A 13,367-nucleotide genomic window follows, 5' to 3' on the forward strand; every position below is an offset into this window, starting at 1 on the left:
GTAAAAGTTTAGGACATGCACTATAAACATTTACTTGTATATTTGTATTTGCTTATTTATAAAGGAGATTTACTTACAGCAATATATTTATTTGTTACATAAATTGTTGCTATATTAATAATATCCATTTAAGAACACAAACACTTTTAACTGATGAAATGAAGATAGACTAAACAATATTTCAAGGTAGATTTTAGAGGCCGGCCCCATGGCATAGAGATTAAGTTTGGCGTCCTCCACTTGGGCAGTCCAGGTTCAAAGGTTCGGATCCCGGGTGCTGAACAACAACACTTGTCAGCCATCTGTGACAGCAACACAGATACAAAATTGAGGAAGATTGGCACAGATGTTAGCTCAGGGCAAATCTTCCTCAAGCAAAAAGAGGAAGATTGGCAACAGATGTTAGCTTAGGGTGAATCTTTCTAGGCAAAAAATAAAGAGAAAGAAATAAAATAGATTTTATTTTAAAACTTTTTTACACTCATTTGATGTGATTTATTTTGGTGAAAGCTATGTGATAGTGTTCAGTATTTTTCACACTGTCATTTTACATTTCATAAAATGATTTTAAAATCTGGTTCACTTCATTTTTTTGGTTTTTTAAGACTTTATATTTGTAGAGCAGTTTTAGGTTTACAACAAAATTGGGAGGAAGATAGAGAGATTTCCCATATACCCCTGTCCCCACACATGCATAGCTTCTCCCATTATAAACATCCCACACCAGAGTGGCACATTTATTACAATTGATGAAGCTACATTGACACATCATAATCACCAAAGGCCATCGTTTACGTCAGGCTTCACTCTCGCTGGTGTACATTCTATGACTTTGGATACGTGTAAAATGATTGTGGTATCATAACAGGGTATTTCCACTTCCCCAAAAATCCTCTGTGCTGCCTCTTCGTCCCTCCTCCTACTCCTAGCCCCTGGCAACTACTGATGTTTTTACTGTCTCCATAGTTTTGTCTTTTCCAGAATGTCATATAGTTGTACCTATGACACTGAACACACAGTTGGACATTTTTAGGTTGCCTTCTTTAACTTAGTAATATGCATTTAAGGTTCCTCCATGTGTTCTCCTGGCTTTATAGCTCTTTCCTTTTTAGCACTGCATAATATTCCATTGTCTGGCGAGTTTATCCATTCACCTACTTTAGGACAGCTTGGTTGCTTCCAAGTTCTGGCAATTATAAATAAAGCTGCTTTAAACAGCTATGTGCAGGTTTTTGTGTGGATATAAGTTTTAAAGGTTCGCTTCTTTTGTTTTTTTGTCAAAAACCATTTTGACAATTGGTTTTAAGTTCACTTTAATGCTTAGTCAATGCAATGGCAGAAGCACACTGTTGGTGCTAAATCATAATACTAGCATTTCAACCTCATTTATCAAATACTCCAAGGCTTTTGTTGAAATTCATGTAGTAAATCTCAATCTTTCCCAACGTCAACTACTATTTGTTTTTGCAGTTTGAAAGACTGAAGATTTTAATATTTTTAGCAATGGGCCAAACCTTTCAATTCAAAGATATTTAAACAGATATTTGTTAAAAAAATTTATTTATTTATTTATTTACTATGGTGTAGGTAGGAGGTGAACCTCTTTGTGGCACAAAATAATTTCACAGTGTGGTACGCAGAAAATGGTTCTCCAAAGATGCCCAGACGCTAATCCCCAGAATCCTTGAATATGTTATCTTACATGGCAATAGAGACTTTGCAGATGTGATTAAGTTAAGGGTCTTAATATGAGAGTTCCCTGAAATATCCAGGTGGGACCAATCTAATCACATGTGTCCTTACAAGTAGAAAAGGGAGGCAGAAGAATGGGCCAGAGAAATGCAATGGGAGAGGAGAGAGAAGAGATTCAAAATATGAGAGAGACTTGCCTTATTGTTGCAGGCTTTAGAGATAGAGGAACAGGGCCATGAGCCAAGAAATGGAGTGGCTGTTAGAAGCTGCAAATGGCCCTCAGCTGACAGTCATTAAAAAAATGGAGAGACCTCAGTCATACAGCCACAGGGAACTGAAATCTGCCAACAAACCCAAATGAGCAAGGAGAGAGATTCTCCTCTAGCCCCTCCAGGAAGGAACTCAGCCTACTGACATCTTGACTTCAGCCCAGCTAAGTTCGTGTGATTTGTTGTGGCAGCAATACTTACACACATGGTATAGTAAAGATTTTACTAAGATAATTGCTGTAAATCTCCTGAAAGCAGGCACACCGAACTATAATGTTTTCAAAGGAAGTAGTTCAGGGTGCCTCTGTCAACCCTCCCCAAAATGTGAAATTTCTGTTTTCCTTTCAAGTCACATCTTTTACCCTCAGTGGTGTGTGCCCAACTGCTGGACTGGGGGTGGGGGAGGTGTGGGTAAAGTGTATATGTGATGGACCAGTATTAACGTGTATATTAAATATTAGTAAGGTTTAATTTCTTTTCCACATTACAATATATGTTTATATTTTCTTCTTCACTCTAATGGGTGGCTTGTATACCCCTTGGAGAGTGGGAACCCTATTTAGGAGATCACTGTATTCATGAAGAACTTTCAAAATGAAATAGAAAACAAAAACAAAAATCTTATGAAGGAGGAGAGATGGGAGATGGAGAAAGCAGAGTGATTCCTGGCTACCTTTGTTTAATGGAAAATTATAGAACATGAGAAAGTTTTCCTGAATAAGATTCTCAGTTCAGATGCTCAAACACTCTTTGGGAGTGTTTCATTTTCTTTCAGATAAAACTACCACGGAAAATGAGGGCTACGAGTGAAAGAAAGCTAGTGGACCTTTAATGATTCAAAAATATGGGCGTACCTCAGAGAGACTGTGCGTTCTGTTCCAGACCACTGCAATAAAGCGAGGCACACACGTTTTTTGGTTTCCCAGTGCATATAAAAGTGATGTTTACACTATACTGTAGTCTATTAAGTGTGCAATAGCACTATGTCTAGAAAACAATGTATATACCTTAATTTAAAAATACTTTATGGCTAAAAAATGCTAACCATAATCTGAGCCTTCAGCAAGTCATAATCTTTTTACTGGTGAAAGGTCTTGCCTCGATGTTGATGCCTGCTGACTGATCAGGATGGTGGTTGCTGAAGGTTGGGGTGGTTGTAGCAATTTCTTAAAGTAAGACGGCAATGAAGTTTACCACATTGATTGACTCTTCTGATCATGGATGATTTCTCTGTAGCGTGTGATGCTGTTTGATAGCATTTTACCCACAGTAGACCTTTCAAAATTGAAGTCAATCCTCTCAAACTCTGCCATTGCTTTATCAACCATGTTCATGTGCTATTCTAAGTCCTGTGTTTTCATTTCAACAATCTCAGTATCTTCGCCAAGAGTAGATTCCATTTCTAGAAACCATGTCCTCGCTCATCCTTAAGAAGCAACTCCTCGGGGCCGGCCCCATGGCGGAGCGGTTAAGTTTGTTGGCTCTGCTCCAGCAGCCCAGGGTTTGGATCCTGGGCACGGACATGGCACCACCTATCAGGCCATGTTAAGGCAGCATCTCATGTGCCAGAACTAGAAGGACCACAACTAAAAAAATATACCGCTAAATACTGGGGGGATTTGGGGAGAAAAAGCAGAAAAAAAAAAAAGATTGGCAACAGTTGTTAGCTCAGACGCCAATCTTTTAAAAAAAAGAAAAAGAAGCAACTCTTCATCCATTAAAGTTTTATCATGAGATTGCAGCAATTCAGTCACATCTTCAGGCTCCACTTCTAATTCTAGTCCTCTTGCTATTTCCACCACATCTGCAGTTACTTCCTCCACTAAAGTCTTGAGCCCCTCAAAGTCATCCATGAGAACTGGAATCAACTTCTTCCAAACTCCTGCTAATGTTGATATTTTGACCTCTTCCCATGAATCACAAATGTTCTTAATGGCATATAGAATGGTGAATCCTTTCCAGAAGGTTTTCAGTTTACTTTACCCGGATCAGTCAGAGGAATCACTATCTATGGTAGCTATAGCCTTATAAAATGTATTTTTTTTTTAAGATTGGCACCTGAGCTAACAACTGTTGCCAATCTTCTTCTTCGTTTTTTTTTTCTTTTTCTCCCCAAGTCTCCCCAGTACATAGTTGTATATTTTAGTTGTGGGTCCTTCTATTTGTGGCATGTGGGACACTGCCTCAGCATGGCCTGATGAGCGGTGCCATGTCCAGGCCCAGGATCTAAACTGGCAAAACCCTGGGCCACCAAAGCAGAGTGTGTGAACTTAACCACTCGGCCACAGAGCCAGTCCCTAAAATGTATTTCTTAAGTAATAAGACTTGGGAATTGAAATTACTCCTCGATCTATGGGCTGCAGAATGGATGTTGTGTTAGCAGACATGAAAACACCGTTCATCTCGTTGTACATCTCCATCAGGGCTCTTGAGTGATCAGGTGCATAGTCAGTGACCAAGTCATATTTTGAAAGGAATCTTGTCTCCTGAGCAGTAGATCTCAACAGTGGGCTCAAAATAGTCAATAAACCATGTTGTAAACAGACGTGCTGACATCTAGGCTCTGTTGTTCTGTTTATACAGCACCGGCAGAGTATATTTAGCATAATTCTTAAGGGTCCTAGGATTTTCGGAATGGTTAAGTGAACATTGGCTTCAACTTAAAGTCACCAGCTGTGTTAGGCCCTAACAAGAGAGTCAGCTTGTCCTTTGAAGCTTTGAAGCCAAGTATCGACTTCTCCTCTCTAGCTATGAAAGTCCTAGATGGCATCTTCTTCCAGTATAAGGCTGTTTCATCTAGATTGAAAATCTGTTGGTTAGTGTAGCTGCCTTCATTAATTATCTTAGCTGGATCTCCTGGAGAACTTGCAGCTTCTACACGAGCACTTGCTGCTTCATCTTGCACTTTTATGTTATGGAGGTGGCTTCTTTCCTCAAACCTCATGAACCAACCTCTGCTAGCTCCCAACTTTTCTCTGCAGCTTCCTCACCTCTCTCAGCCTTCACAGAATTGAGGAGAGTCAGGGCTTTGCTCTGGATTAGCCTTTGGCTTAAGGGAATATTGTGGCTGATTTGATCTTCTATCCAGACCACTAAAACTTTCTCCATATCCACAACAAGGCTGTTTCACTTTCTTATTCCTGTTTTCACTGGAGTAGCACTTTTAATTTCCTTCAAGAACTTTTCCTTTGCATTCACAACTTGGTTAACCATTTGGCGTAAGAGGCCTGGCTTTCGGCCTATCTTGGCTTTCCACATGCCTTCCTCAGTAAGTTTAATCGTTTCTAACTTGTTTTAAAGTGAGAAACGTGTGACTCTTCTTTTCCTTGAACACTTAGAGGCCACTATAGGTTTATTAATTGGCCTAATTTCAACGTTGTTGTGTCTCAGGGAATAGAGAGGCCCAAGGACAGGGGAGAGATGGGGGAGTGGCTAGTTGGTAGAGTAGTTAGGACACCACCATTTATCCATTTAAGTTCACCGTCTTATATGGGCATGGTTTGTGGAGCCCCAAAACAATTACAATAGTAACATCAAAGATCGCTGAACACACATCTTCATAATAAATATAATAATAATGAAACAGTTTGCAAAATTGTGAGAATTACCAATATGTGACACAGAGACACAGAGTGAGCAAATGCTGTTGGAAAAATGGCACCGATAGACTTGCTTGACACAGGGTTGCCAGAAACCTTCAACTTGTAAAGCACAGTATCTGCGAAGTGCAATAAAGTGAAGGCCAATGAAACAAGGCATGCCTGTACACAGATCCAAAGCAGCATTTTGTTCAAGAAGTTAACAGATTGTCTCAGAAAGATTTGAAAATCTACTGCTAAGAATTTTGCAGTATCTTTTATAGGACTTTTTGGGCCTTTCTTTCTCCTTGTGCAGGATGGGAATAATCCTAGGTCTTGGGTAGAGTAAATGAAAATATATTTTAATAAATAAAGTGTCCTTGAGTAAAATTCTTAATCTAGTTTTACTACAAATTTATTAGCACATTTGTCAGTAAAGGGACATGTGAATTCCAGAATGTTAGCCTTAGAGTTTCCTGAGATTATTAGTCATTTTGTCTATAGTGAGGGAAATAAAGCTAACAAAGACCAAGATGAAGGGATAGAAATGGGGTGGCATATTCCTCTCCCTAACCTTCCAGTTTTCCACTCTACCACGTGCAAAGACACCACAATCCCAGTACATTCTTTTCTTCTTCTTTGTCCCTCCTCTTCGACCTAGCTTTGAGATATTTTTGTTTACTTATCATAACTTGGGTCTGTAATGTACTATTTCTCTTGCGGATCTAGTCTTATATTAAGTTGCCCCCTGTATCCACCTGCCTTTAACTTAATTTCCTCTCTATTGCCTTTGCCAACAGTGAGTTCATCTGCTTCAATCACATCAAACACACATCCATTCCCAGACATTCATTTTGAAATCCACAGACCTTTCCTCTGTTCACAAAAACCGTCGTATTTGCATATTTCGAATGTCCCATACAATCCCGAGTATAACGTCTGGGAGAAATTGGAAACTGGGAGTGTCTTGGGTCTCTGGTGTGGAGGGCAGGCAATCTGAAAAAGATGATTCATTTGCTTTACTTTATTTTCTTTGGAGCAGGAATAAAAAGTGGAGGAACCAATTCTGAAAGGAATGTTCACCTTCAATTTCTTTTTACATGTGTCACTATAATATTTTGGTTTTGTATTCATAAGAAGGATTTGGCTTTTCAAGCATAAATGTTGGCATATTGGTACCTATGTCACAGAATCTTCATCTTCCTAAGTTGTTTGAAATAAAGATTCATTTCTACTGGTTATCTTAAATTTGTTGTTGGATTCTTACACTTTCCTTCTCCTCTTTGAAGTACTTTATTGCTTAGTTATTTTCAGGGGGAAAAACAGCAATACTAAAATATCTTCCAAAGGGATTCACCAGTAATGTGCTATTTTTTTCGTTCACCATGGATGATAGACCAATAGTGCCATTATTGAGAACAACTAAATAAAATCTAATATGAAATCTTTTGGAATAAATGAATTTTTCTTTCTACCTCTACCTTTTTACCTTTCTACCTTCTTCTCTACCTGAGAAAATAAAGGTTATCCATTGAAGCAGAAAGAAACAATGAGAACCAATCTGTTCCTCCATAAGAACAAATAAATCCTCTGTAGCTTCCAAGGTAGAGAATTGTAAAGTAATCTATAAGATGAGTTTTAAACAACAGTAGTCAGGAGTCAGATGAACAAATCATTTCAGAACATTCTTCCAATCATCCTAAGATGGTCTCAGCGTTCCTTCTACTACCAGCTCCAGAAAAAAAAATAACATGGGGAGAAATCAACAGAAGGGTGTTCATTGTCTTCTCTCCCTTCAGTCCGGCGGCTGCTTGCCAAGCCAAGAAACATTTCTATTTTCTCATTTCTTTCTCCAAAGATGATTCAGACTGACAGCAACAGTGGTGGCAAAAGTCACTCACCAAGTTTAGCATGGAAGACTTGCCAACAAAGGGCAGCTGGTCTGCTCTTTAACTGAGAAGAGCTGATCGTATAGTTTAAATTACAGGAAGTAAAACCATATTCTTTCCTTCCTGAGCTTGTTCTCTTTCTCGTCTACGTGTAATCAGCTTATAAGCAGTCCCAATCCAATTTTGCAAAGTGATCTTTTACAGGATATTTATATCAAAGATGGAAGCTTAATACAGACAAAAGCATAGATTTAGCACGGCTTATTGTAAAAATCTGTGCCTAGAAAGTTAAATATTTAGAATTAAGATGATAGACTTTATGTTAACTAACTTTTCTGAAATTCTAATTAGAGCTAGAGGATGACATTTAATCAAAGTTGAAATAATTGTAGTTACAATAATAATCCAGTCAATTAATTTATCTTAAGTTGTATATCCATATATATATATACACACACAATGAATATGTAACCAATATATAATTTATATTGTGTATGTGTATATAATATACATACTAATCCAATGGATTAAGTATCTTAATTGAGTATATACACTATATGATATATACACACACATGTATTTTACATATATAGGATATAAATCATTTCATTTTTCACAAAAATTATAAAAATGATTTCTAGTGAATGTCCTTCAATTAGTGGTCTGTAGTAACAAGATCCTGTGCAGATAAACAATCTCAGATTTAAATTGTCAGGCATTTTCAGCAGAACCTTGGGTGTTCATATATTCTTATTTCATTACCTCCCTTTGATAAGTGGATATGGTGGGTATAGTGAGCCTGCCTGGCAATGTCCTACCAGCCTGATCAAGGTAAGGGTTAGATAGACGGAAGAGAAGTCTGGAATTCCTGTACTTGTGGCTTTTTTTCTTTTTTTAATATGTGTGTGATCTACAGTGAAAGAGAACAGGGATAGAAAACATTCCGTAAATAACATTGTGGCACAGGAAACTAAGTTTGTTACAGCATTTTACCTAGTGGGCCCTTCCCCTGCCCAGCATTTGATACTGAAGCTGTATTATCTTGTATGTTCAAATACATATATGTGTAGATCCTGTTTACTCTCAAATGGGATTTAAAGTGATTTAAAAAAAAAAGCTGTGACCTAGTACACACCTAAGATGTATGTGATATGGGATGTGTGGTACGTATGCATGATGGTCCATAGCCCTCAGAGAAAAGTCTCTTTGAGGGCACTGCTAAGTTGATAAGGTGAATAGTCAAAATGACTCCCAAAGGAGGCTAAGTTGTTGACTGAAGAACTCGCCCCCTGGCTTAGATAGTAGGGGTGTAGAAGAAAAAGGAGTTCTCTTTGTGGTTTGTTTTGCTTTTTAAATTGTGGAACGCAATTTGCATCTTTGCCTCCCCATGTCCACGTAGTACTTGCAGGTAGAATCTCTGTGGGGAGGCCAGAGCTCTCATCAAAAACCAAATGCGAGAAACCAACAGAACCAAAAGCCAAACAAAACCCAAAATCTCTGAATTTGTTCAAATGCTCGACAAAATTACTGGTAGTAATGCCAAGTCAAGTCAATTTAGCAGAGCAATCAGTGTCTGCGGAATCTTCTTCAAGTAACAATAGCCTCTGTGCATTTTTTAAAAAATGGCTATTGAAGGCCCTCCCCCTTTTTAATGTGCTCATTTTTATTAAAAAAAAAAAGACACATTGACTCACTGATGCTTTTAGTAGATTTTCTCATCTTGATGATTAATTGGAGCTACTCTGTCTACACTCTGATTTAGTCACCCTTGAACTAAGAGCACACACTTACAAAATGACTGCAAAGGTTAGAGAACATCCATAAATATATACAAGAACAAAAGAGATGAAACTTGGCCATGTTAGGGTACATGATGGAAAGACATTCGATATCTATTCATTGCTGATTCAGATTAGCAGGAAAATTAAGTAAATTCTCTGAATTCTGTAAAATATTTGCACATTTAAACATTATCAATACAATTACAGATACTTTAAGATACCTTATATTGTCATGTTCAGTCGTTATAGTTATAAATACACCTACACCTCAAAATAATTGAATTTCCCCTTGTGCTTTACCAAGGAAAGCATTTAACTTTCAGTCTCACAGAACCTTGGTTTACTCTTCTGTAAAATGGGGATAATATCAATATCTCACAGAACTCAAAAAGTATAAAACAAACTAGATACATGAAATTGCCTTATAAATCTGATAGTCATGATTCAGTAGATTCAAGGAAGGTGGACTTAATGTTACTCTTTTCTACCAAAGGGAAATTGCAAAATGTCAACATATGTAACCCAGGAAGATGCCTGATTGGGATAACTGCTTAATCATCAAATTTTGTATGTTATATGCATATTATAGTAGAGAACATGGGACGTAAAAATGACTTTACTGATGCTCCCTAAATGAGTCTGGCAAACAGGCCTCTGAACCTTTTCACTCCTATCTTTCAATCTGAGCTTCAGTTAACCAAGATTATTTACAATAATTATATAAGTTTTAAACGTTAGTTTTTAAATTTGCAACATGGCTACACAGACCCAGCTAACCATCTTTAAGCACGGAATTTGGCTGAAAGTCTTTTATGGTTATGAGTTTGGTGGTGTGAAGAGAGATGGGTAAAATCATCCAGAGGGGTTTTCCAAGCCTCCGACTTCCTGAATAACACGAAAGAGACTTGATCAATGGGTCCCAAGTGATGATTTCATTTTGTTTCGGGAAACATCACTCATGATCCTGAAGCACATTTCTTAGAATTCTTAATGAGCCATTACGCTAAATGATGCAGCTTTAATTACACATTTCCATTCAGCCCCTGACCAGTGGAAATGATTGCCCTCTGATCCACATCCAGAATATCAGCATATTTTGTATCCCTGTTATTTTCCATTAAATTTTGACCCTTAATTGTGACCTTTTTAACATGAGGAGCATTGAGCTTTGCATACTGTCTTTTATATTGGCAAGTGGTTTGAGGTGATAATGGTCCAGAGCAATACGACAGAATAAGACACTATTATTCTCCCACATTTTGCTGTTTTTCTGGTACCCTTTGCATAGCACAGGCCCCAAATATTTGTTTACTGTATTTTTTCATTGATGGGTAAGACTTGTAAATATTGCTTTTTTTTCCTTCACAGAGAAATTTGGTACTTTGAGAAACCATGGGTAGAAGTTTGATGGCAGTATGCTTACAGGAAAAAAATATTGTATCAAAATCCATATTTCTGTGTGTTAACCATAAAGCATGAATGTGTTCATATTTGTAAATATATGATTGTCAATGTGATAACTGATGCTGAAGGGGTTGGTAGTACATAATTTTAAAGATTGTATTTGATCTTGGAATGTATTATGAACATATATTCTGAGTTCTGTCATTCTTCAGTAAATTTGTAATTAATTTACATCCCTGTAGGAAAAATTGACAGCAAGAGTTTATAGCCCAGAAGCATTTTTCTTGGGAAAATAGTCATTTAAATTTCCATGGATAATTATTCACTTACAGATGATGAGTCTTCTCTGTAAATCATTTATGGGTATAAATGCTAATGTCCTCACCAGGAGAAATAATTACTAAACACATTATTTATTTTCTCAGTTTCTACTACAATCCCAAAGATTAAATGGTTAAGTGGCATTGATTCTTATTTCTCTTAGGACCTGTTTTCTGGGGCTTCAATAGAAATTTTCATTGCAAAAGTAAAATTAGTTTATGGTCCAAATACTATTTTGCCAGATGTATAAATCCTGATAATTGTTGAGATTAAAGTGTATTCATGGTTATATTAAAAAAAATAACCCACAACCCAAATATAAATACCTAAAGGCTTAGTCCTGCACTAGCGAATGAATCTTGGAAAAGCCAACATTCCTCACAGAAAGGAGGCGATGTCTTCAGTTAAATTACATTATGCTAAATAACAGATGGCACTTGCTTGTCTTCAGATTCCAGAAATCATTCTTATTTACTACTTTAAGAGACCTGTCCATTCTATCTGTAGATAAGATTTTTTTAAAAAAGAAATAAAATAAGGAAGAAAAAGAAAGCAGGAATGTCTTATAAATATTGTGACTAAAAATACCAAGGCTTAGAGGAGCTTTTTACAAAGCTCCGAGGGAAGGTACTCGGCCCTTTTCTTGACAGTCATGCTTCTGGCCCGTTCCAGCATCACATTCCGTTTATAGAGTCTGAGCTGTCTTGCTAGTCACTGATTTAAATGTGGGAGCTGAGGACAAAGGAAGACATCTTTTAGTTTGGAAGTACGAATGACAGCCCCATGGTTCCCTTGTTTCACTCTCTAGTCCCGGATTCGTTAAACTTGTCAAGTGAGTTTCACTTTACATGTGCCAAGTTATCCATCTGGCACTGAAGCATGGCATTTCAAGCTTCTATATATGATGGGGGAGTCCAAGTCACCGTCAGAGAGGGAGTTTAGTCTCTTCATTTGACATGGGGTTTCTTTTATTTAAAGACGTGTTTTAGAGTTCTCTTTGCTATGCTCTTTCTCATCTACATCTGCCTTTATTTTTATCATTAAAAATGTTTTCCACAGAATATTTTAATATATCCATTCATAAAATCAAGATTTTACTCCAATTCAGGGAGATACCAAATATATTAATAAAAGAAAAAAAATTATGTTGGGGGGTTCACCCAGGACTTGGAAATATTGTTGGGGAATGTGTGCCCTGCCCAAGGGCATGTGGATGGGGGAGCCTGTCGGGCTGAACTCCAGTCAGCCCTTCACCTGCCCAGCAATGTGCCCTGGGGGTCCCCTTTTCCCAGAGGACTTGCCTTTTCCCAATTCGCACACCCAAACAAGAAGGTCTAGCAGCTGATATTGGAGGAATGAACTTTAGATTTCTGGTGACCGGAGAAACTCAATATAACTAGCAAAAATATAAGTTGGAGAATAACTAGTAGAGTGAAAATTACTAACTTTATGATGTTAAATAACCCACTGGCAGGAAGGTTTAAGGTGCCCAAGAAAATGGAATGAATCAGGGAGCAGAGGAAAACTGTAAGCCAAATAATCACATTAACCTTGTCCCTTCTCCCATCCCCTTTCTCTACTTGTATCTCCTCGTGGACATGAGTCTTTGTCAAGGCCTTCTTGTTATTCTCCTGCTTCATGAACTGTTTTCCTATTTAGCCTGGACCAAAAAAGTGATTTCAAAGACAGTCTCAGATGCTCTCTAATTCCTACCTCTGTGTCTTCTGCAGCTCCCTGTTTTCCAAACCCTTCTCCAGATCAGCCCAACTGGCTGTTTTCTCTGCTCCTGCTGCAAGGCTGAGCCCAGCTGGAGAAATCACAGCATCACACTGATTTCCTCCATTATAAGTTTATGAGCTTCATCCTCAGCTGGGCCCTTGATGCTGCTTAGCAATTCTTTTACTTGCGTTTCTCATCAGCTCCCTATCCCATTTCCCACGGTGGCTTTTACAATCCTTTCACAACTTTCACTGCAAGCTTCCAATTCCACTTTGCCCACTGCAGTCTTTGCGAAGGCCTTACCTCCTTCTTCCTGGAGAAAACAGATGGCCTCAAGCATGTGAGCTGTCAATTTCCTCTTCCACCTCCTAACTCCGTCATCTATCATCTTCTTTGCCCAATTAGCTCCTCCAGGAACAGCTCCTAGAGTCTGGCCACCCATTTGTGTTCTTGATTCTATCCCCTCCCACTGGGGCCTATCAGTTGTTCTTTATCTTGCATCAACTGTCTCTTCTCCAGTAGCTTCTTCTGCCCTGCTTATAGAAGACCTCCCACCAAATTCTCATGTAAAAAAAAAATCTTGAGAATGTGCCTGCCCCTCAAACTACCTCTCTGAGTCTCTTTCCTTCCTCATCAAACTTCTGGATAGAGTAGTCTGAATTTTGTGCCTCCACATACTGTTTAAATTCTCATTTCACAGTCAATCCCAATTTA

The 13,367-nt window shown here is 38.1% G+C and overlaps 1 protein-coding gene across 47 annotated transcripts in view; it reads left to right on the forward strand.

Annotated features, from left to right (window-relative positions):
- MAPK10 (mitogen-activated protein kinase 10) overlaps nucleotides 1-13,367 on the forward strand; it is a 302,212-nt gene that overhangs the window by 168,378 nt on the left and 120,467 nt on the right. The window lies entirely within an intron of this gene.

The sequence above is a fragment of the Equus caballus genome, chromosome 3, assembly GCF_041296265.1.
Source record: "Equus caballus isolate H_3958 breed thoroughbred chromosome 3, TB-T2T, whole genome shotgun sequence".
In the NCBI taxonomy this organism is placed as follows: domain Eukaryota; kingdom Metazoa; phylum Chordata; class Mammalia; order Perissodactyla; family Equidae; genus Equus; species Equus caballus.